Raw genomic sequence first — 24,047 nt, 5'->3', positions numbered from 1 at the left:
AGAGTTTTTTTACCAGTAAGACTTCTCTAACCATGAGACTTTTTTTACACGCGAGAATTTTTAAACGTGAGATTTATTTTACTCGTGAGACATTTTTTACCTGTGAGACTTTTTTACCTGTTAGAGATTTTACCCATGAGATTTCTTTACCCATCAGTATTTTTTTACTCATCAGGCTTTTTTTTCCCGTGAGACATTTTTACCGTTACAGTTTTTACCCATGCGGCTTTTTTTACCCATCAAACCTTTTTTACCCATGAGACTTTTTTTACCTGTGAGACATTTTACCTGCGAAACTTATTACCCGTGAGACTTTTTTTACTCGTCAGACTTTTTTTCCCGTGAGACATTTTTTACCGTGAGAATTTTTACCCATGAGACTTTGTACCTGTGAGACTTATTTACCCATCAGACTTCTACCCATGAGATTTTTTTTACCCGTGAGAATATTTACACTTGAGGCTTTTTACACATCAGAATTTTGAACCATCAGACTTTTTTACCCATGAGACTTTTCTTAACTGTGAGATTTTTTTTATCATGGGAATTTCTACTTGTGAGAATTTTTACCCGTAACACTTCTTTTACCCGTGAGACTATTTACCTGTGAGACTTTTTTTACCCATGAGACCTTTTTTACCGCAACCTGAGCTTTTTAACACAAAAATTTCAACAAGAACATCTTTCTAGTTTAGGTCTCAAGTTTTTTTCTATCCTTTTCTGGAGCCATAATCAAAGATCAGGTGATGTTAATCCCGCACTCTTTCTAGTGCTAGTACCATAGGATCCCGAGGGGGTACTAATCCACAGTCCTTTTGCCACTCAGGTTTGTCCCATAGGACGAAGGACCTGTCTGCATATGATACTTCGTCCCATTTTCCCTCTCTCCTCAGAAACAACATTAATTGCAGGAGAGTGTTATAATCTAACGTTCCTCCCTCCTGAGGCCATTTCGCATCACTCCCCAATTTATACAAAGGCTACCACTGATTACAATATTTAATCAATTTAATTCTGTTTTCGGTACCACCCTGTCCTACGATATCCCTCCAATGTTTTAATATACAACACAAGAGTGATTTTTCACAGGGCTTACTCCTTCCATTTCCTATTTCGCAATTTTAATCACTTCGTTTTTCTCCGGCCACCTTGACATGCGGAATTAGACTCTATAACTTGAAAGTTATAAAGTAGGTATGTTTATTGCGCGCAGATGCACGGGGGATGGCTCCTCCACAAGCGTGCATACCTGAAGTGAAGAACCATCTCACATTTATACAATAAAACAAATGAATATTCAATTAATGCCTAAACATATTCCTTACCTAAACCCGCTTACTCTCGCTTCGTATGTTAATTACCTTATCAGTCCATTGCCTGGAATGTGGTGGTCTTGCAGGTTTGTAGGTGATTCATGTTCTTGTGACCATCCGATCTTCTCCAGCAAGAAGACTTAGCACTCCCTTCTTCTAGATAACATTGAAATGTCTCTCATCCTTTTCTCATTCTTTTTTAAAATAGCCCCTTTGTTAGAGGAAGAAGGGTAGGTGTCTCCTCAAAGCTGTGGGACTATGTGACCATACACCACACCCATGACCAGGCACCATACCCTCATTCCTTGAGCAGACATATACAATCACAATCGATGTGCATTGTCCCCATTTCACACTATTTCTCTATATCAAGACAATAAAGGAGTTAAAAGAGGAGCCAATGTGTCCCATTCAGTATTCTCTGTGTATCTGCATGCACCGCTTCCCCTGTTTGGTTTCTGATCTAGACAGGAAGGACAGGAAGGGTGTAAGGACATTGCAACTCTCACGAGAGAAGATAGGCTTTTGTGCTGGCTTCCCCCAGTTCTGAGCTCTTTGGGGCTTAAATCTCCACAGAATGGGTGTGATGTTGAGTTTGTCTACTCCAGGGCAAATGGAGAGGAGGAGGGGCGCCTGGAGGGAGGACCACTGGCGCAGGGGACACCCTGAGCATCAGAAGTTGTTGGAACCACTGATGACTAGGGCTGTGACCAGGGGGGACCTCTCAGATTTATCTGCATGGGGTACCCCAGTTGCTGGGACATACATTAAGAAGAGATTGTGCCGTGTGGTCGGAGGGTGACTTGGTTTGCAAAGGGGGAGCTCAGGCCAACCCCCTGCAAGGCAGGTAGAACTGCAGATCCTCCATGTGCTTCGTGTTCACCTTGCCTATGACAACCTGCCGCAGAAAAGCTGAGCACAGCCCTTTGCTGACGCCCAGCAGCTTGTGCTCCCTCTGAAATTTTTTGGTTGATTGTTATTTCATGGAGAGCTCTATTGTCCTCCCAGCCACGGATACTGCAGCAATAGCAAACCAGGGCTTCTAGTTACTCCCCTGATGCCTGCCTTCCTCCCTCCTCTGCATCTCCACAGCTCTCACAGAGGAGGGGTTGCCAGTGGTGCCTTCTTCAGGCAGGGCAATCTGCAGCTTCCATTGAATACCCTCCTTTCCTTTGAAAGCCCTGCCTCTTTCTGGCGCGTGGGGTTTGCTCATTTCCATGAGCGCTTTTGCAGGTGGTGGTGACATGGGAAGGAAAGGGACATACAGTGCTGGAGGTAAAGAGCTGCTCTGCTTCTGTTTACACCGTGTTTGTACAGCTGAGGTGGATACAAATCAGGGGCGGCTTTGCTGGAGAACTTTGCCAGGGATATAACTGACCGCCTGTTTGGGAGTCCCAGAGCAGCACGTTCGGTAACAGGAGATCGCTGCACTGCCTGCCCTTGCCGTTGCTCTTGCGCATGCGGCAGTAAATACCTCCTCTGCACAAAACTGAGTCCGGGTAGAGTCCATGGAGACAGTTTTGGTAAGAATCCCAGATGCTGCAGAAAAGCAGTCTGAGGTCTCAGCTGAGCTGTACTGCTTCAGAAGGGAGATTAGCCATAGATACGTACGTGCGTTCTTTCTCAAAGAGGGGAAAGATGGTGTGGGATAGTCCTTTGCTCAGTGGTCCTGTGGGCATGTGTACTGGAGAGGAGCCATCACAGGCCACCTCTTCCTGAGCAAGCCACCACTGTGGGAGGCACTGAGATGCTCAGCAGAGGCAGTTTAGGAGCGACAGGGGTGGCTGGTGATCTGTCCCGCTGCTTGGAGGTAATCCCCTCCATACCACCCTGAGATGCAACGTACCCAGCTAGAAGGAATCCCAGAAGAGATGGACAAAAAGATGAACACATGCAGGTATTGCTCCCCAGCAACATGCGAAAAAATTCATCAGCAGTACATATCCTGGCATGTATCCGTTCATATGGAATGTGGATATTTATGGTTTTTAGTGTAAGTCAAAAGTTGTTGGACAGTCTGTTTTGCCTTGGAACGAAACCATAAAATTAAATTGTGCAAAGCAACCCGTGTTTCAAATCCGTGGACAAGGTGAAATGCCATGTGCGTGAGAGCGTTTCTCATCAGCGCGGATCTTTGCTGTCTCTAAAGCAGTGCAGGCTGGGGCTGTGGGTGCTACTGGAGATACGCAGCCCGCCTGCACTGTCGGAAGGTCATTCTGGTCTCACTGTCAGATGGAGCTGTATGTTGTACAATATTGTACGTGTTGTGCCAAGCTTTCTGCAGGTAAAGAAAGCAGCAGTCATGTATTTGACAAGAGCAATCACAGGTGATTCTATGAAGAAATTCAGGGAAAATCTGCGGCGCATGTGATTTTGACTATTAGTAATGTGTCATTAATTTAAAAATAACCAGTGCAGTTAAAGAGCATGGGTGTTGGTCAGAAATGCCTGGTTTCTCATGTGTAAATTCACCAAGTCAGACGCACTGATGCAAGTGCCTGGATGAATGGGTAAAACAGGGCTGGGCTAGCCAGGGTTGGCACGGGCAGCGTGTGCAACACGTAGTTGTTTAGGCAATAGCTCTAATTCAGAGTTATGATGGAGGTGCTGAATGTGCTTGGTTTTGAAAGCACGCAGTGTTCGTTAGCTTCAACGGAAACTGCAGGATTCTGCTGTGCAAATCAATGAAACTGTGAGATACAATCCACTGTTCAGGAAAGTCAGAACATGTTTTTAAGGAAGTCTCTGTTGGTAGGTAAAACCTCTGCTGAAGCAATAGCAGTGATGGAGCATGTGTAAAAGAGCCTAGGGAGACCTGCAGCCTTCTGGAGCCAGGCAGAATATTTAGGTTTGCATAACGCCATCCAGCTTTACTCCCAGCACTGCTGTGAAGTGTCGCACCTCATCTGAAACCAGCAGGCAGGGAAATAGGGAAGTGATTCTCCCTTCCAAGCCCTGAGGAGGAATGTGGCCTCTAGAAATGCTGAGGGACTTGGTACTTTATGCAGTAAGATTTGCACATGTATTTTGCCAGAGATACTGAGGCTAGAAAAACGTGGCATGAACATTCTATGTTCAAGATACCCATCATTATAAATTATACATATAAGCACTTTTCAGCTGCAACGCTAGGACTCCTGGAATAAAAAGGGTTTCAACACCAGCTGTTTCCCTTTGAACTGGTGGAAATTAAGTGTCAGGATTACCTGCTCTTCTGCTGTCAGACAAATGGCGTATGAAGTGAGTTGGGAGGAGGTATGAAGATGCACAAAAACCTAGGTGAGCTGAAGACGACCAGATGTCAAGTTTACAATCTGCATTATCTGTGCTCCTGGGAGCTTGGGAGCCCAAGCCTGTGTGCCACCTCCTCCCGGGTGTGCTTCCTAGTGAGAGGATCCTTAGCCCGAGTGGGGCGGCTGTGGTTTGTCTGTGAACCTGTGGGCAAGGGTCAGGAGGGAGAGGAGAGCCTGATGGGGAAGAGCCCGTTTGTCATGTCAGAAGCAGATGGTCCCTGTGTGAGGCCACGTGACACCAGCCCCCCGGTTCCCATGAGAGTTGCCCCCCTGAGTGCAAAGTGCCAGGGCCGGGAAGGCTGGGCTGGGGCTGTGTGGGCGTTTGTGTCAGTCTGTGAGTGACCTCTCCCTGCCCCTCGCCTTCCCAGCTCAGCCTGAAATGGGTTTTGCTCGTCTGTTGCGCTCTGTAAAAACTGCTGGGTGCTCAGGGAGCAGGGAAGCAATGGCAGCTGCTCTCATGTAACCCACCCGCTGTCACCCTGGGATGTGCCATGTTATGTCAGCGTCACTCCAGTCTGTGAGCAGCAACTGATATACCGACAGAGAAGGAAGAAGAAACCCAGTGTGTAACTCTTCTGGAGAGCAGCCAATAGCACTTGTGCTCTGTTTGTCTTGTTCCATGTCAGTAATACATCTATATAACTTTTTGTAGTGATTTTTTTTTTTTCTTTTCTACAAGATCACTTTTACAGTATCCGTATTGCAATGTCTGGAAGTAAAATTCAGTTTTCCAGCAACATCAGTGGGTCTTCTGCTCAGGCGTCTATTGTCAGGGCAGCAGTTTGACTGAAATACTCTGTCTAGATCCATGTCTAGAGACACATTTGTGTCATGCAAGGAATAAAGCTGGGGTCTTCAAGATTTCAAGCCTGTGACTTTGTTGTTTGTGATTTTCTGTGCGCAACACATAGGGAAACTGAAATTGCTGGAGGAATACTGTGTGGCGCACAGTGTGTCAGAGATACAGAGGTGTATATCTACGTATGAGAGAGAGAGGTTGTGCATGTTTAAGAAATAGGAATGGCCTATTTGTGACCATATATAGCGATTTTCAGCAAATTTCCCGTATACATTAAAAAGTATAATGCCCTGGAAGAAAGGAATTCACACAGATGCATCTTAAATCTGTATTATGATAATTTTCTCTCTAGGAGTGCACAAATTTGAGGGGATGTTTTATTTTGTGTTAAGATTTTTGTCACAAGTAGGATGATTCAAGATGCACTCTAGGTGTAAATAAGTAGTATTAAGTCATGCTGGTTATAAAAATGTGTGGTTTTTCACTGCACGTGAGAACTCAGGATCTACCTTTCATATATCATTAGCTGAAAAAGAAGACATGAAGGATGCCATTGAATATTGTGGGATGTGGGTATGTAAACCCAAATATTTTGGATTACAGTCTGATTCAGTAAGTTGTACTATACACTAAGGTAAAGAAAACTTACCAGTCAGTGAATAATGCTGAAGGGATGTCCTGTAGGTGAAGGCTGTATTACAGTCTGAAGTAAAGTTGGATACAGTCGTCTTATGGTGGAGTAAAATCCTTGTCACTATGTCGGATGCTTGCTGTTACACTGATTTGTTTTCAGCTCGTTTGCTTAAATTTTGAGCGGTGTTTTTCCTCTTGTGCACTGCTGAGAAACAGTGCAGCCAAATGCGGGTTTTTTTGCCTTGCAAAACGCACGTTCAAGTGAAGAGGGAGATTTGTCTATAATACGCTGATCTGATTGATTAAACATGCCGGTCTTCCTCTTTGTAAGAAAATGATCAAAGAGAATGCCTTGAAATGTGGTGATCTTTCTGATGCTGCCCCAGCCTTTGCAAAATACGCTCTTGTTTGGCCATGTGAAGTGTTTGAAAAGGGTTTTCTCCGAGGGTATCCTAGAGGGGAATAAGGCAGGCGTCCTGCTTGTGTTGGGCGTGCGGGGCAGGGCTGCACAGCGGGGTCTGGCGTCCTCTGGAACACCCGAAGGGACAGCATAGCAAATTATTTCCAGCCCACAGCCAGGCATCACGAGAGAGGGACGTGCCTAATTCTACCAGGCAAAGCACAGGACTTAAACCTGTTGCAAGGTGGTAGTAGTTGGCCAGTAAGCTTGGGAAGGGAGAGGGTGAGACAGGTGGTGGCTGGCTGAGGTGCTCCTTCCCTCTTGTGAGCGGAGGGGTCTTTGCCGCGGGAGAACAGGGCCTGGCTGAGAAGAGAGGAGCACGAGGAGCATGACGGTCTCAGCCTGCTGGGACACCAGGGCTGCAGGCCCTGTTCAGAAGGCACCACGAGCTGAGGAGGCGTGTGGGGAGGGAGCGTGTGGGCAGGACTGTGACACGGGGCAGAAGCAGTCGGAGCTGTTGAGAAAGAGCGTGGGGACAGGGGCTTGAGGGGGCTGGGTAAGGTTAAGGCATGGTGCGGTTTTCCTGCAAGCTTGGGTTCCTGATTTCTGGGATGAGGGCAGGAGCAGACAGGTTTCCCTAATAAATCCTTTCCTTTGCACCTTGAAATGGAATTTATTATTTCTGAAGCTTGGGTGATGAAATAATCCTCCCTTAGCCAGTTCTCTGTGTGGTGAACGGTAAAAAGCTTGTCATGTTCATTCCCCTTGGGTTAGCTTAGACGGCTGGGGACTGTAAAATGCCAGACAGTAGAGTGCAATGGAGGGAGGAGGGTGGGTGAGAAAAGTGTTGGCAGTTTTAATTGAAAATGGTATTAAAGCAAAAAAACGTGAAAAATAAACATACTCTGTGACAAATGCCAGCAGTTACAGAAAGCAAGCAGGCTAAAAGGTAAAAGCAACCCTAATGCCTAGGCAAATCTAACCCAAGAAACTGTTGCTTCCAAGTCCTTCTCTTGTTAAGAAGATGGTGATGCACTGAACCTTTCATTTAGTATCCTTGATTTTTATTATAAAAATGGCTTTCAGAATGCCTTATTTCTATTACAGGATGAGTTTGCAACATAAATTGCATAGATTAACTGTAATGTTTTTTCTTGATAATCTTTCTGTCTGTACCTGTTTACTTAAGGATAAATATATTTTAGAAACTACCAACTTGATAGAAAAAATCAGCACATGAAAATCACACTGATAAGGCAGAAATTTTACCTCAGAAAATGAGGAATTGCACAGTGCTGACAAGCAGTTCTAAGTCCAAAACCTTGGAAAGAAAGAGATGCAAGAATGTGGGTTGAAAATGAGAAGAGGGAATTGAAAACAAGTTTTAAAAGCGTTACAGCAGAACTAAAGCAGCTGCTTGGTGAAATTAATGAAACTGGGAAAACTACTTCCTTTGTGGAAGAAATGTCAGAAGATGGCTTCAGTGCTGAGCTGAAGAGTTCTCATGTTGTTTTGTCTCATGCAACAGAATCAAGTAACAGCTTAGAAAGTAAAGGTGAATTTGGAGACATTAAACTTACGCTAGGTGGGAAAGTATACCCAAAATGGAAACTGTAATCCGAGTCTTGGTGTCCTTTCTGATCAAGATAAGTGAAATGCAAACACGGAAGATACCTGGAGTACAGATGAAGGAGATTGCACAAATAATATCAATGATACAAAGATGCCTCTAGCAAATGCAGAGAGAAAAAAAAAGCCTCCTATGGAAATGGAAGAGAATGAAACTGGAAGTAGTAGAAATGCAGTGGGAGGTTGTGAATACTTCCTGAGATACAGCTTAAAAACCAAGTCTTTTGGATGACGTTTCTAGTATTATTCTTAAAATAAGACCAGTTTCTACACGTGATGAAAATGCACTTTTTGTAACAGAGAGGGAACTTGGAAAAGACTCTGGATTTAGTGATGATTTTCCCAGGGACTGCTTTATTGACAACAAAATAGGAAAAACAGAAATGGAAAGTCTTTTTGCGAATGCTCAGCAATCATGTGCCATGCTGAAAAGGAATCTTGATGAAGAACTAAAACAAGATATGGGAAGATTTAAGGGTAAGGTAGGAATGCTGCAAATAGTATTCCTGGCTTTGGAGAAAGAGAAGGTACAGCTGCCAAAAGAGGTAGTTCACCTGCTGCTCTTTATTCTTTAATCTCGCTCCGGATCAATGGTCCTATTCACTTTAGCTATTTGTCATGAAGGGAAGATGCTTCCTACAAATTAGGTTTTCTTCTAATGGAAATAGGTGACTTGTGAATAAAGAGAGCAGTGGAGAGTTGTCTTTTTCCCCATTTTTGGAAAATGGAATGCATTATTGTTCCAGTTTAACAGCAGGTGGCACTCGGTTCCAGTGCAAGTGGTTATCACTTTATTGCCATAAAAAGAAATCCATATAAATATGTCGGTTCTGATTCTGAATCAAAGAATGAAAATAGCTTCTGAACAGGGTCTTGACTATTAATTCATGTGCTGTGATATCTGCATGGTGTGTCTTCATTGTCTTTCGTGAAAATTCCTCTTTCCTGTGAAACCATTTGTGTTTGTGTGTTTGGGATCTTTTTTTTCTTTCCTCCCCTTGTTCAGGGAGCAGTAGCCCAGCACAGTTCCACTTGATTTTTTTCTGGTGGTGTTACAACTAACACTGCAGTCCTTCTAACTGTCCATCTGTAATGCTTTCACTTTTTTGTTGTTCATGTTTTAAGATACACTATTGTTTTCTTTCTAAGGGCTGTATTCTTGTTATGTCTTTCATGATGAGTGAATTTGAAGAACTCTCAATGACAAATAATACAATTTGTAGTGTAATTTTGTGAAAATGCTTCTCTGTGGATTAAAAAAAAGATATCATTTTATATTATTTGAGGGGTAAACCCTGAATTAATCCATCTTGGATGTGGTGTTTCTGTCTTCTAGAAATACTAAGAAATACATGAAGCTTAACTTTGTTTTTATAGGTTGAGAAGAAAAAAGCAAACAAAGACGTTCAAGAGCACAGGCGTTGGCAAAACAGGAATGTCTGGACAGATTAAATACACCACCAGGCAACATCACTAATTGGCAAATGAAGCAAAAGATTACTCTAAGGAAGAATGTGTGTTTGAAAATGGAGAATAAAAACACGATAGAAGAAAAAGACAAAAAGAGTTTTTCATCTGGGGAGCGCTCAAAATTGATTAAAATGCCAACAAAAGGGTAAGCTAAGGAAATAATCTCTAATTCTTATTTGTAGTGCTATGTAAGTGTCTTAGGTTTTCTAATACTGTAGTAGTTGAAGTAGTTTCCCCAGTGGTGAAAGCCATAGTGAGTAGTCCACTGCTTCTCAAAAAGTGAAGAAAATTTCTTTTTAGAAAACACGAAGCTGACGATGGAGGTTCAATTTTATTGCCTGCTCTTAAAAAAGAAAAGGGAAAAAAAAAAAGAAAACAAAACCCACCCAAATTCCTGTGATTTACATGTCAATACTGAGGTAAAATGCATCTTCCAAACCAGAAAGATGCATAAGGAATGTTGAAAATAAAACTTACTGATAAAAATTGCCCTGAGAGCTGGAAGCAAGTTTGGATTTTTGTTGGATTTTGGGTTTTTTGGCAAATCTGATGCATATGAAGATTCTTGTTCTTTTGTGTGACCACACTACCTGATGTGCTTTGTGTTGACAAACACTTCACTTTTGTTTAGAGTGCTTTTGAACATGCTGGCCAAGTCAACAATAAGGTCACGTGCACAAATTCTGATTAATTACATGAGTGTGTGCACAGGCATAGAAGTATTACATGTGTTTAAAAAGGACGAGGAGAGACTTACAGAAAAGCAAAATTACTCTTTCACTGCAGGTATCTCAGGATTTTTTGCCCTGCTCCCCGCTCCAACTTTTCTCTCGCAGCTGTGTACCCTCCTGACTTCTTGCCCACCCTGAACTTACTTGTGTGGGTTGTGGCAAAGTGAGAAAGAGAAGTTGTTGACGCTGTTCAGCCTTAGCTAAAAATCTGGTGTGTTATCAACACTGTTTTGGGCAGAAATCTAACACACAGCGCTGTGTGGGCTGCTGTGAAGAAAATAAACTGCATCCCAGCCAGACGCAGGACACCAGAGAATCCAAAATTACAGTTCTTTGACCTGTAGGAGAAGGATTCTCAGTATTGAAGAGAGCTAAACCCCTGGTATTAAACAGGGAATGCACGTAACCGTATAGCTACATGTCTGTAGCTGTAAGATTTCTGTCACTTTGTGTGAAGCTGAGAGAATAGTTATTTCAACTATTTGCTTAATATCTTGTGGAAAAAAATAGCCTTCCAATAGACATAATGGTAGACAATAACTGTTTCAGTCTTCAACTACATCTAACAAAGTTGTTATACTACATTTTAGTTTAATTCATTTCTGCAATGAAGTTTTCAAAGCAACTGTAGTGTTATTCATAATCAATGTAAGCATTTCAGTACTGAAATATATTTCTGTTTTCTAGACCTGCAGCAACAACCAGGAGTGGAAAGAACAAGGTACTGTAAAACTGGTTTCTTGTTAAATGGTTTCTATCAGCTTTTAATCACTTAGATGGGAACTGTGTTTACGTCGTTGTGATAAATAACTTAGTCCCAAAATAGGATTACAATCAAAGTTTGCAATTTATTAAGCAAATAGAGGCAAGCAAACAGCGCTGGGTGCACTGGGAGTCTCCGCTCCACCAAGACGCGTGCTGTACAAAGTTTATTTTTGGTTTATATTTCCTAAAACAATACATATTCATAGCTATTTCTAAGAAAGGGTCGGTTTATGTAAATGGATCCTTGGAATAGGCGTGTACTTCGTGGCGCATGCTCTTTCTATCTCCGAGGGTCTTCTTAAGCCCTGTCTGGTGGTCGGTGGATGAAGTCAGCAGTCTTCCTCGGCTCACCCTTAGGATGACCCTAGATTTTACACACGCGCCCTGTAAACTTCTCTTACTTAACACTATGCTGTTAGCACCTCAGCCTGCGTATCAGGGTGTGTAACCAGATGTCCTTTTTAAGATACAGAAATTAGGTATGTAGCCAGATGTTCTTTGCAAGATACAGGAACTATATACATTGATCACTCTGTTTTTCTTAAGCGTGTGGTTATACAAGGGTATGTAAGACAGAAGGTTACATTTCATCATGTGGTCCTAGCATTGTTCCATATCGACACGAATCAATTGAACACATTTCACACAGGGAAAGCGGCTGTGAAGAGGGAGAGCAATTTAGTGGGGCAGAAGGTTTTAGCCCAGCCGCAGGGTGGGAGTGGGCCAAACCAGGGGAAGTGGTACAGGCTCCCCTGCGCGAGACTGTGGGAAATGAAGGACTCATTACGGTGACGGTCCAGTTTTCAATAACAGAGTTGAAGAATTGCAAAGCAACCGCAGGAAATTACTGAGACAACCCTGAGAAAGTGGCTGGTGTTTTTGAAATAATGATGGTTAAAAAACAGTATCCAGAGTGTAAGGATATAGAGGCAATACTGCAGGTTTTGTTTGATAGTAGTGAGAAGGAGATGATTTGTCAAGCCGCTAGAATACATGTGGAAGCTGAGGTTAAAACAGGAACTGTGGAGCATCATTTCCCCTGTTGGTCCAAACTGGGACCTGCAAATTAACGGACCCAGGCAGCTTTGGACTCGGTATCAGAAAGGGATTATATTTGGCATTCAAAATGCTGTGGCTAAGGCAATAACCATGTCTGAATGGTACAAGGCTAGGCACGATAGCCAAGAGCCCCCCACAGATCTTCAGAACAGAATGAAGGAGGTAGCCCGCAACTCTACAAGTATTGACCCTGAATCTTAAGAGGGATGAGATCAATTGGCCCCTCTATTGGTGGGCCAATCCTGGGATGGTATTAGAAGAAAATTACAAAAGTTAAAAGGAAGTGATTGCTCAAGATAGGGGAAAGCTGTTGGATGTTGCTTGGATTGCATATCATCATAGAGAGTCAAAAGGGAAGAGTAAATTGTTGCTTGTTGGCGGTATCAGAGCAAAATAGTAGGGCGAGGGCAAGGGCCTGAGGATGGGGCAGAGCCCCGAGAGGGGGACTGCGGCCCAGCCCTTGGTTGGGTGATAATCAGTGTGCACAGTGCAAAAGGGATAGGCATTCAGAAGAAGACCATCTGCTTAAGGATTGGAGCCCCTCTGCCCCTTTGCTCCCAGTAAGCGAGGAATGAGGGGGAGCGGAGGAGTCTCTCCCCAGAGGAGCCTCTGGTTAAAGCAGAGCTGGGAAGTGAAGAAGTTGAGCTTTGGGTAGATCCTGGGGCTACTTCCTCTGTTCAGAAGACTTTAGAGGGGAACTAAGCAATAAGAATATAAGCATTGCTGGTATGGCAGGGACCCATGAAACTTGGCCATTTTTGAAACCCTTAGCCATGAAGCTGGGAAAACAGTGGGTTACTCATCAGTTTTTATATTAGCCAAATTCTCCAAAAGCATTGTTTGGGGAGAGATCTACTCCAAAAAATTGGAAGCAGAAATCTGATTTTAAAACGAGGAAATAGAAATCTTAATTCCAGAAACTGTTTGTGTTGAGGCAGCAGCTTTGTTATTACAGGCTATGCTGCCTTGAAAAGAGAAAGATACGCCCGGAGGTCAGAGATGCTGTGATTCCTATTGTACGAGCCGGAGAGGTTCCTGGAAAATCCCACAGGTCAAAACCTGTAAGGATTGACTTAAAGCCTGGATCATCCCCGCTGAGAATGAGAAGCTAGGAATGGGTAGGTAGCGATAATTCAGAAATTCTTGAAGCACAACCTGTTGGTGGGCTGTGCGTCAAAATCCAACACCCCTGTTTTGCCAGTGAAAAAGGTCAAGGGTCAAGATTGCCGTTTCGTGCAGGATTTAAGAGCAACAAATCACATACCTCAAGGTATTTATCCTGTAGTAGCACATCCATACAGATATGAAACCACCCTTACAGGGGAACAGGGATGGTGTACAGGTTTTGATGTGAAGGATGCCTTTTTCTGTGTTCCCCTGGGCACTGACAGTCAGAAGCCTTTTGCTTTTGAATGCGCAAAACCAGAAACGGGAAGGAAAATGCAATACACTTGGGTGGTTATACTACAAGGCTTTCAAAATATCCCGACAATCTTTGGGAATCAGTTGGCAAAGCAGTTCGACATTTGGAGAACAGAAAATGATCAGGGAAGAGTTCTGGTCGCAGCAGGGACTTGGGAGCTGTGTCTTTCCCTGATGATAAGCCTTCTAAATATCTTGGGAATTAGTGGATATGGAATTATCGAGGAGTCACGTCCACATTTGGGGTTTGAAGTGCTGGAAGGCCAGAGACAGTTGGGATCTCAACAGAAGGAGACTATTTGCTGCCTCGCGGAGCCTCAAACTCTCAAGGAACTACGAGGATTTCTCGGGGTGGTCAGATGGCGTTGGCTTTGGGGAGGCAATTGTGTTTTATTTGTGAAAGCTCAGTACGAGCTACTGAAAACCTCCTGCCATGGGTCTATTGGCGGGACAGAGGAGGGTAAAGCCACTTTCAAGTGTCTGAAAAAAGTGAGCTCTGGTGGAGGCCCCCGCGTGGGGATTACCTGATGTGACAAAGACCTTTGCACTTCTTAAGCGTGAGGGAAAAGGCATTGCCTTTGGAGTTCTGGCACATTGTTTAAGGCCTCAGGGGCGGGCTGTAGCTTGCTCCTGCAAAGAGCTGGATGAGGTGAGCTCAGGATGGCCTGGATGCCTTAAAGCAGGAGAAGCACCTGTGCTACTGATGCAGGAGGCCCCTAAGTTCACCATGGGGCAGAAGGTGACCGTCCATGTACCACCCACAGTCGTCACGGCACTAGAAGATAAAGGAGGACATTGGTTGGCCCCTAGCATAATGTTAAACTAACAAGTGTCATGTGGGGAGGCGGTCCTCCCATTTTGGGATGGGGAGGGGTCTGGTTTTTGGGCTCCATTTCATTGACAGTGCAGATCTGAGGGTTGCCCTGCTGCTAAGGACTTCCATCGAGGGGGAGCTTCTGCGTGACAACTGCATGAGAGTGACCTGCTGGAGGGTCCCCTTGGGGGGTCCTGATGTCCCAGGAGTGCTCTGTGGGGGGTCCTTCTGCTTCCAAGATGTCCCTAATGTCACTAGGGTGTCCCTGGGAAGGTTCTAATTTCCCCGGGATTGTCCCTGGTGTCCCACAGATATCTCCAGGGATGTCCTAGTGTTCTCAGGTGTCCCTATAGGCATTTGGGTGTCCCAGTGTGTCTTGGGGGGGTCCTGGTGTCCCAGGGGGAGTTCCTAATGCCCCTACAGTTTCCCTGGATGCAGGTCATGTGTTTCCAGGGGGGCCCTAAATGTTCCAGTGTTGTCACTGAGGTGGTCCTGGCATCCCCAGGCCATTCTAGATGTCCCAGTTGTGTGTCTCAATGGGTCCTTGTGTATCACAATGTGTCCCTGGTGGGGGTCATTAATGTCACAGTGGTGTCCCTGGAGGGGTCCTGATGTCCCCAGGCCATTCTAGATGTCCCAGTGGTGTCTGTCAGTGGGTGCATGTGACCTAATGTGTCCTTCTGGGGGTCCTTAACGTTCTAGTGGTGTCCTCAGGGGAGTCCCTGATGTCCTAATGGTGTCCCTGGGGAGTTGGTGGATGGGGGTGGGGGGGTAGTCCTGGTGTCCCAGTGTGTCCCTGGGACATTCTGGGGTGTCCCTGGGCATGGTCCTGGTGTCCCCATGGAGGCAAGTGGGTAGTCCGTTATGTCCCAGGATGGGGTTCCTGGGAAATTCATAATTTTACAGTGGTGTCCCTGGAGGGGTCCTGATGTCCTAAAAGCTATTCTAATGATGTCCCAGTGGTGTCTCCCAGTATGTCCTTGTGTCGCAAGGTATCCCTGTGGGGGTCCTTAATGTCCTAGTGGTGTCACTGGGGCGGTCCTGGTGTCCCTGATGTCCCAGTGATGTCCCCAGGAATGTCCTTGTGTCCCCAGTATGTCCCTTGTGCGCTTCTGGTCCTGCGGGGGTCCTGGTGTCCCGGGAGGAGTCCTTAATGCCCCTACATTGTCCCTGGGGTAGGGCTTGTGTTAAAGGGGGGTCCTTAATGTCCCAGTGCTGTCCCTGGTAGGGGTCCTGGTGTCCCCGGGGAAGGTGAGGGGGTGGTCCCTGATGTCCCAGGGGGCGTCCCTGGGAAATGCCTAATGTCACAGTGGTGTCCCTGGAGGGGTCCAGATATTACCAGACCATTCTATATATCACCATGGTGTCTCCCCGTGTGTTCTTGTGTCCCAGTGTGTCCCAGTGGGTGTCTTTAATGTCCCAGTGACATCCCTTTGGGAGTCCTGGTGTCCCCCCGGAAGTCCCTAACATCATAATATTGTCCCTGCCTGTGTCCTGGTGTCCCTAGTGTGTCACTGCAGAGTTCCTGTTTCCCTAGGGATGTCCTCAGTGAGCACAGCCTCTCCTGCCTGATCTCTGCCTGCCCTCACCCTCGCTGCACTCTGCGACCGAGACCCGCAGCTGCTGAAAAGCTCACCCTCACCCAGCCCGATGGCCAAGGCCAAGAAAGGTGAAGCACTGCTGCTCCTCCCGGGGAGGATTCACAGCAGGCCTCTCTCAGGGAAGTCCCTCAGCAGCTCTCCTGCTCTTGCTTCTTGGTCAACAAGGAGCGAAAGCATGCCCAGATCTAGTCTGAGAAAGCATTTGGCACGTGATAGAGTTTTGCTCTTCCCTGTGGTCAGCCTTTGTGTCGTTTTCCTGGGCAGGGGGTCCTGGTCACAGGACTCAGACCTTTGCTACGTTCCAAGAGCAATTCCAAGGTGAGGAAGAGGTGTACGTGGGTCGAAGACCCGTCTCCCAGCTAGACATTGGTGAGTTAACTCTGCGGGAGCTTGCGTTCCCCACAGAGGTTATCCCTGGTGAGAAGGCAACGGACACCATCCACTTTCCTGCGCCCTGTTTGGGACTGGGGTGCATGCTCTCTGCACTTCAGAAAGGGCACAGAGAAATTGGGATTTCAGAATTTCTCTGGAGAGAATTCCCTCCAAAGTTAGGCAGACAGCTTGAGCTCCTCCCAAAATAACCACTCCCCAAGAGCCGTTTCCATGAACGACCTTTTCTCTGGCATTCCGTTTCTAATTTTACATGGAAATTCAGCCCGCTCTGCCAGTGACGATGTTCCTCCTCCTTGCAGACAATGTCAAGATCGAGCCACTGAACTACAGGTGGCTATGGCGAGCCACTTCCTTCCCATGGCACGTGGTGCAGAGCTGTGTGCAAGAGACCATACTCTTGCACTCTTTCCAACTGAGGAACAGGCAGCGCCTTGCCTTCGCCTTCAAGGACATTGGCATTCTGTCCTTCACCGACGATGTCTTGTGCATGCATTTCTATCGCAACTGCGTCACAGGGCTGGAGAGCAAGGCCAGCTGGACTGCTCTGCTCAACACTGCGAGTTGCTCAGGCTTTGAGGGTGATGCAGTGACTTTGGGAAGCCTTTTGAAGGGTGAGCAACCCGATGGCCATTGGCCAGCCTGCACATGGCAGGCCAGTCCGACACCTTTCCACGTGCTCACCCGCACTGACTTCTCCATTGGAAAAGAAGTTTTATTCTGAGCTTCTGAGTTCTTGCCCTACAGAAAGGCTGGCAGTGTTACTGTGCAGTCTCAGTGTTTGCTGTGCAGCTTCTCCAGAGCAAATCAAGGGCTCATGTTCACGGAGGAAGATTTGGAGAAGGGGTTTGGAGAAGTGGCTTCCTTTTGGAGCAGGAGGCAGGTCTGCTTCCTTTGGGAGCCAAGAGCAAAGTGCCTTGGAAACCTTCTAGCAGCTCTGTGTCACTTTACAGAGGCTGTGGATGCCCGGTGCAGCTGTCTCCAGTGGAGCGACCAGCACTCGGGGGATGCAGGCTGCTCCTGCCCACGCTTTCCCCAGGTGAGTGCATTTTCTCTGCAGCCCTCGACTGACCGAGCGGGCGGATTCCCAGCTCCTGATCAGGAGTGCGCCTTGCCGGGGCTCGGCATTGCGCGTTGAGTTTGGGAGGGGACCTGACCTGAAGGGGCTGGTTTCTGGTTAACTTACGACGAGTTGGGGTTACACGTGTGTTCCCCTGGAGTGGCCAGGCACCATCATTGCATTTCTCATGCCCAGCCTGCCCGCCATTCCGTCAGAGAGAGCCAGATGCACACAGGGAGGGCTTTAAGCTACACCGTCTGGTGTTGGGGGGAGATTGCTAATAAAACCCATGCATGGCTGCATGGCCACGAGAAGAAGGTGTGCCATGCTTCACACAAGAGTTGTGAGGATTAGTGCTGGGAAGCTGCAGAGGGTAGGGGTCACCCTTCAAGCCTGTGTCATCATTTCCTGCCCAGGTTTTGCTTTACGGTGGTCAGCAGAGCAGTGGCCAAGGCTTTGTCCACCTGGGCCAAGAAGGCTGCAGCAAAGTCCAGGCTCAGACAAGGTATGGGAACAGGTCTCTGCTGCCCAGCTGAGGCCCTGCTCTGCGCTTGGTGACCACAGCTCCGTCAAAAGGCACTCCTCAGGGGGCTGCTCTGCAAAGTTTCTTCCTTTGCCAGGTGCAGAGGAGCATCCTGGCAAGCTGCTGCAGAGACGGATGAAGCTTTCCCTTGCTGCACTGCCAAGTCAGGGGCCAGGCACAAGACAGAAAGACTTGGGCAAGAAGACTTCTGAGAGGTGAGACCCTGGTGGGAAGGGATGAAAGGGATCCTGCACCCATGGAGGAGAGACATCCCCTCCGAACACTCCAGCTGCAGGGACACGGCAAGGTCCCTGACACATGCCACATGGTTCTTACGTGCTTGTTTCCCCTGTTGTGGGCCCCTCACTGGGGAAGGTGGTGGATGCTGAGTGCACCCCACGTCCCTGTGGTTCCCTTACACAAGAGCTGAGGTGCAGTCCTCCCCCGTCCATCTGAGGGGGCTCAGGAAAGGCTTCCCCCTGCCAGCAGAAATGGCCCCACCTCCCGTGCTGCTTCTGCCAGCCTGGGGAGCTTTGGTACCAGGCGAAGGTGGGAGAGCAAACTGCCCCGTGCTCATGCCGACTGCTCCTGGTGCCTCTTTGCAGTGCACTCCCCCCGTGTCCAGGCAGCTCCCCCAGGATGAAGGAGGCAGGCAAGGCAGGCAGGCAGGAGCCGGCTTCTCCAGCCAAACCCACCTCTACACTCCCATCTTCAGACGACTGCCAGAGAGCACTGCAGGTACGTGCCTTGCTGTAGCTACCGTGCTGCTGGGGACTCGGCAAAAGCCTCTTTGTGCAGAGAGCCAGCCTGAAAGGACCCCTGGACATGTGCTCCTTGTCAGCTGTCTGTCACCTCCTTCAGATGTTCCTTGCCCCCTGGGTTGTCACAAAGCACTTTCTCCTGGCCCAGGGGCTATGGGAGATGCCCAAGTCCTTTCTCGGCTGTTCACAGTGGAGGGCTTTGGTCACAGCTGTGTTTGCCAGGAGCCTAGAATGACCCCACAGCCCCCAGTCTGTTAGGGGCAAAGCCCTGCCAACCGACCAGCTGAGGCAAGGGGCAGCAACACGGGTCAGACCCGAAGGACACCCGTTCCAGGAGCGGAGACTAATCCTGCCTTCTGCTGCCTTGCCATCTCCTCCAGGAGGTCTGGCAGCTGTCTGCAGAGTGGGAGCAAGTGAGGCCCAAGTGGCAAGAGCAGCTCAAGCAAGCAAAGGCAGAGTGGGCAGCGTGGGGAGCCTGGTCTGCAGGGAAGGACTGACAGCAACCCCAGGTACGGGCAGCGATTGACACTGCTGAGGGCAGCAGCGACCCTCTCCTTCGGGGCACCCAGGGCGGCAGGTCTCCAGAGGTGGGGAGCAGGACAGACATCTGGCTGCAGGGCAGAGGTTTGCCTGCTCATGCACATGAGGGAGAGACTGGCAGCAGGATGCAAGCGGCAAAATCAGCTGTGATGACGGGCATGTAGTGCTGGGTCTCCCAGCTGCCAGGTCCTGCTTCAGGCTCCTTTCAAGAGGTCCTCTGGGAAACAGCACCTGTGGATGCCGTCTGCTTTGTTGAGAGCGTCTGCTCCTTGGCAGGCACTCAGCACTGGAGGCGCTTGGACTCCCCACCCTCCAGCCCAGCCCAGGAGAGAGGCGGTCAAGGAGAGGTGGAGAAAGGCTCCAACCCCCTCTGGCTACAAGGACCATAAACCTAACCAACCCAACACATGGCACTGCATATTCTACCACTAAATCATGTCCCTAAGCGCCTATGTTTCCCCCAGTACCCAATAACGGATGCTTAGATCTCCTTTTGCCCTTAATGTTTTCAAAGGAGGAGCCAGGGCACTCAGAACTGCAGGAGGACAAGTGGTAAGAGAAGCCTCAAGGTTAAGTCTTTAGGTTAAGTCTTAAGGTTGAGTCTTAGTGTTAAGTCTTATCGAGTTAAGTTTTAAGGCTATGTCTTAAGGATGAGTCTTAGGGTTAAGTCTTAGGGTTAGGCCTTTAAGGTTAAGTCTAAGTTTAAGTCTAAAGGGTTAAGTCATTAGAGTGTAATTCTTAGGGTTACGTCTTATGGTTAAATCTTTAGGTTAAGTCTAAAGGTATAGCCTTCAGAGTTAAGTCTTAGGGTAATGTTTTAGTGTTAAGGCCTAGGGTTAAATCTTAGAGTTAAGACTTTAGACTAAGTTATAAGGTTAAGTCTTAAGGTTGAGTCTTAGGGCTAAGTCTCAGGGTTAAGACTTCAGGTTAAGTCTTTAGGTTAAAGTCTTAAGGTTGAGAATTACAGTTAAGACTTAGGTTAAGTCTTAGAGTTATGTCTTAAGGTTAAGTCTTAAGTTTAAGTCTTAAGGTTGAGTCTTAGGGTTAAGTCTTAAGGTTGACTCTTAGGGTTAAGACTTTTGGTTAAGTCTTAAGGTTGAGTCTTAGTGTTAAGTCTTAGAGTTAAGTCTTAGAGTTAAGTTTTAAGGTTATTTCCAAAGGTTGAGTCGTAGGGGTAAGCCTTAGGGTTAAGTCTTAGGGTCAGGTCTTTAGGTTAAGTCTTAAGTCTAAAGGATTAACTCTTTAGAGTATAACTATTAGGGTTAAGTTTTAGGGTCAAGTCTTAGGGTTAAGGCGTAGGGTTAAATCTTAGAGTTAAGTCTTTAGGTTAAGTGGTAAGGTGAAGTCTTTAAGGTTGAGTCTTAGGGTTAAGTCTTAGAGTTAAGTCTTAAAGGTTAAGTCTAAAGGTTCAGTCGTAAGGTTGAGTCTTAGTGTTAAATCTAAGGGTTAAGTCTTGTAGTTAATTCTTAGGATTAAGTTTTAGTTATAAGTCTTAGGGTTAAGTATAAGGGTTAAGTCTTAGGGTTAAGTCTTCAGTTTAACTCTAAAGTGTTAAGTCTTTAGTATTCTTAGGGTTAAGTTTTAATATTGTATCTTAAGGATGAGTCATAGGGTTAAGTCTTAAGGTTAAGTCTAAAGGTATAGTCTTTAGAGTTAAGTCATAGTGATAAGTCTTAGGGTTAAGACCTAGGGTTGAATCTTAGAGTTAAGTCTTTAAGCAAAGTTATAAAGTTAAGTCTTAAGGTTGATTCCTAGGGTTAAGTCTTAGGGATAAGATTTAGGGGTAAGTGTTAGCGTTAAGTCTTTAGATTAAAATCTTAAGGTTGAGAATTACGGTAAAGACTTAGCGTTAACTCTTAGAGTTATGTCTTAAGGTTAAGTCTTAAGGTTGAGTTTTAGAGTTAAGTCTTAAGGTTAAGTCTTTATGTTGAGTCTTAGGGTTAAGTCTTAAGGGCAAGTCTTTAGGTTAAGTCTTAAGGGTTACGTCTTTAGAGTATAATTATTAGGGTTAAGGTTTAGGGTTAAGTCTTAGGGTTAAGTCTTTAGGTTAAGTTATAAGATTAAGTCTTAAGGTTGAGTCTTAGGGTTAAGTCTTAGAGTTAAGTCTTAAGGTTGAGTCTTAGGGTTAGGTCTTAGGCTTAAGTCTTTATGTTAAGTTCTAAAGGTTCAGTGTTAGAGTTAAGCATTAGGGTTAAGTTATAGGGTTAAGTCTTAGGATTAAGGCCTAGGGTTAAATCTTAGAGTTAAGTCTTTAGGCTAAGTTATAAGGTTAAGTCTTAAGGCTGAGCCTTAGGGTTAACTCTCAGGGTTAGGTCTTTAGGATAAGTCTTAAGGTTAAGTCTACAGGGTTAAGTCTTTAGGTTAAGTCTTAAGGTTAAGTCTACAGGGTTAAGTCTTTGGAGTTAAGTCTTAGGGTTAAGTCTTTAGGTTAAGTCTTAGGGTTAAGTCTAGGTTAAGTTTTAAGGTTAAGTTCTAAAGGTTCAGTGTTAGAGTTAAGCATTAGGGTTAAGTTATAGGGTTTAGTCTTAGGGTTAAGTCTTAGGGTTAAGTGTTAAGGTTAAAGTCTTAATTTTGAGTCTTAGGGTTAAGTCTTAAGGTTAAGTCTTTAGGTTGAGTCTTAGTATTAAGTGTTAAAGTTTTAAGGTTTTGTCTTAATGTTGTGTCTTAGGGCTAAGACTTAGGGTTAGGTCTTTAGGTTAAATATTAAGTTAAAGTGTAAAGGGTTAAGTCTTTAAAGTATAATTATCAGGGTTAAGTCTTACGCTTAAGTCTTAGGGTTAAGTCTCAAGGTTGAGTCTTACAGTTAAGTCTAAAGGTGCAGTCTTAGGGTTAAAGGCCTAGGGTTAAATCTTAGAGTTAAGTATTTAGGCTAAGTATAAGGTAAAGTCTTAAGGCTGAGTCTTAGGGTTAACTCTCAGGGTTAAGTCTTAAGGTTAAGACATAAAGTTGAGTCTTGGGGTTAAGTCTTAGAGTTAAGTCTTAAGGTTGAGTATTATGGTAAAGTCTTAAGGTTAGGTCTTTAGGTTAAGTCTTAAGGTTAAGTCTACAGGGTTAAGTCTTAGTGTTAAGTCTCAAGGTTAAGTCTTAGGGTTAAGTGTTAAGGTTGAGTCTTAGGGTTATATCTTAGGGTTACGACTTAGGGATAGGTTTTAGGGTTATGTCTTTAGGCTAAGTCATAAGCTTTTAAGTTTGAGTCATAGGGATAAGTCTTAGGGTTAAGTCTTAGGATTAAGTCTTTAGGTTAAACCTTAAGGTTGAGACTTAGGGTTAAGTCTTAGGTTTAAGTCTTTATGCTAAGTCTTAAGGTTAAGTCTAAAGGTTCAGTCTTTAGAGATAAGTCTTAGGGTTAAGTCTTAAGGTTAAGTCTTAGAGTTAATTTTTAAGTTTAAGTCTTAAGATTGAATCTTAGAGTTAAGTCTGAAAGTTGAGTATTACGGTTAAGTCTTAGGGTTAAGTCTACAGATTAAGTGTTAAGGTTGGGTCTTAGGGTTAAATATTAGGGTTACGTCTTAGGGATAAGTTTAGGGTTAAGTCTTAAACTTAAGTGTTAAGGTTGAGTCTTAGGGTTAAGTCTTAAAGAGTTAAGTCTCAAGGTTAATTCTTAAGATTGAGTCTTAGAGTTAACTTTTAAGGTTGTATCTTAATATTGAGTCTTATGATTAAGTCTTTAATGTTAACTCTCAAGGTACAGTCTTTAGAGATAAGTCTTAAGATTAAACCTTTAGGTTAGTTCTTAAGGAGAAGTCTTAGGGTTAGTTCTTTAGGTTAAGTCTAAAGGTTAGAGTCTTAAGGTTAGAGTCTTAAGGTTAAGTGTCTAAGGTTGAGTCTTATGATAAAGTCTTTGGGTTAAGTCTGAGGACTTAACCTTAACACTTAACCCTAAGGACTTAACCCTAAGACTGAACACTAAGACTCAACCTTAATACTTAACACTAAGACTTGACTCTCAGACTCAAGCTTAAGTCTTAACCATAAGACTTAACACTAAGACCCTATAGATTTAAACCTACAACATATCCCTAAGTCTTAACACTACGACTTAAAACTAAGTCTTAACCATAAGGCTTAACCCTAAGAAATAACACTAATACTTAACCCTAAGATTTAACCCTAAGTCTTAACTTTAAGATGTAACCCTAAGACTTAATGCTAAGACCTAACCCTAAGACTCAACCTTGAGACTTAACCCTAAAACATAACCCTAAGACCTAAATCTAAGACTTAATGCTGGCTTAACACTAAGACCAAACCCTAAGAAATTACCCTAAGAATTAAGCCTAATACTTAACCCTAAAACGTAATTCTAAGACTTATCCTTCAGAACTAACCCTAAGACTTAACCCTAAGACTCAACCTTAAGACTTAACCTAAAGACTTAACCCTAAGACTTAACCATAAAACATAACCCTAAGATTTAACCCTAAAGACTTGACTTAACCCTAAGACTTATCCCTAAGACTTAACCATAACAGTTAACCCTAAGACTCAAATTAAAACTTAACCCAAAAACATAACCCTAAGACTTAACCCTCAGACTTAACAATGACTTAACTCTAAGACTGAACCATAAGACTCAACCTTAAGAATTAACCTTAAGATTTAACTATAGGACTTAACCCTAAGACATAACCCTAAGACTCAACCTTAAGACTTAACCCTAAGTCTTAACCTAAAGACCTATACCTAAGACTTATCTGCAAAACTCAACCTTAAGACTTAACCCTAAGACTAAACCTTGATATTTAACCCTAAGTCTTAACCTAAAGACCTATCCCTAAGACTTAACTGTAAGACTCAACCTTAAGACTTAACCTTAAGACTTAATCCTAAGACTTAAACTAAGA

At 45.0% G+C, this 24,047-nt stretch overlaps 1 long non-coding RNA gene across 1 annotated transcript; it reads left to right on the top strand.

Annotated features, from left to right (window-relative positions):
* Window positions 1–19,577: 19,577 nt before the first annotated feature.
* Window positions 19,578–23,266, top strand: LOC308057709. The gene is made up of 2 exons (XR_013925408.1): window positions 19,578–19,985; window positions 20,829–23,266. It is a non-coding gene; the product is annotated as an uncharacterized lncRNA (long non-coding RNA).
* The last annotated feature ends 781 nt before the right edge of the window (window positions 23,267–24,047 follow it).

Source organism: Falco punctatus, assembly GCF_963210335.1.
Source record: "Falco punctatus genome assembly, contig: scaffold_186, whole genome shotgun sequence".
NCBI classification, from domain to species: domain Eukaryota; kingdom Metazoa; phylum Chordata; class Aves; order Falconiformes; family Falconidae; genus Falco; species Falco punctatus.
This window is presented reverse-complemented; position numbering and strand designations above follow the sequence as displayed.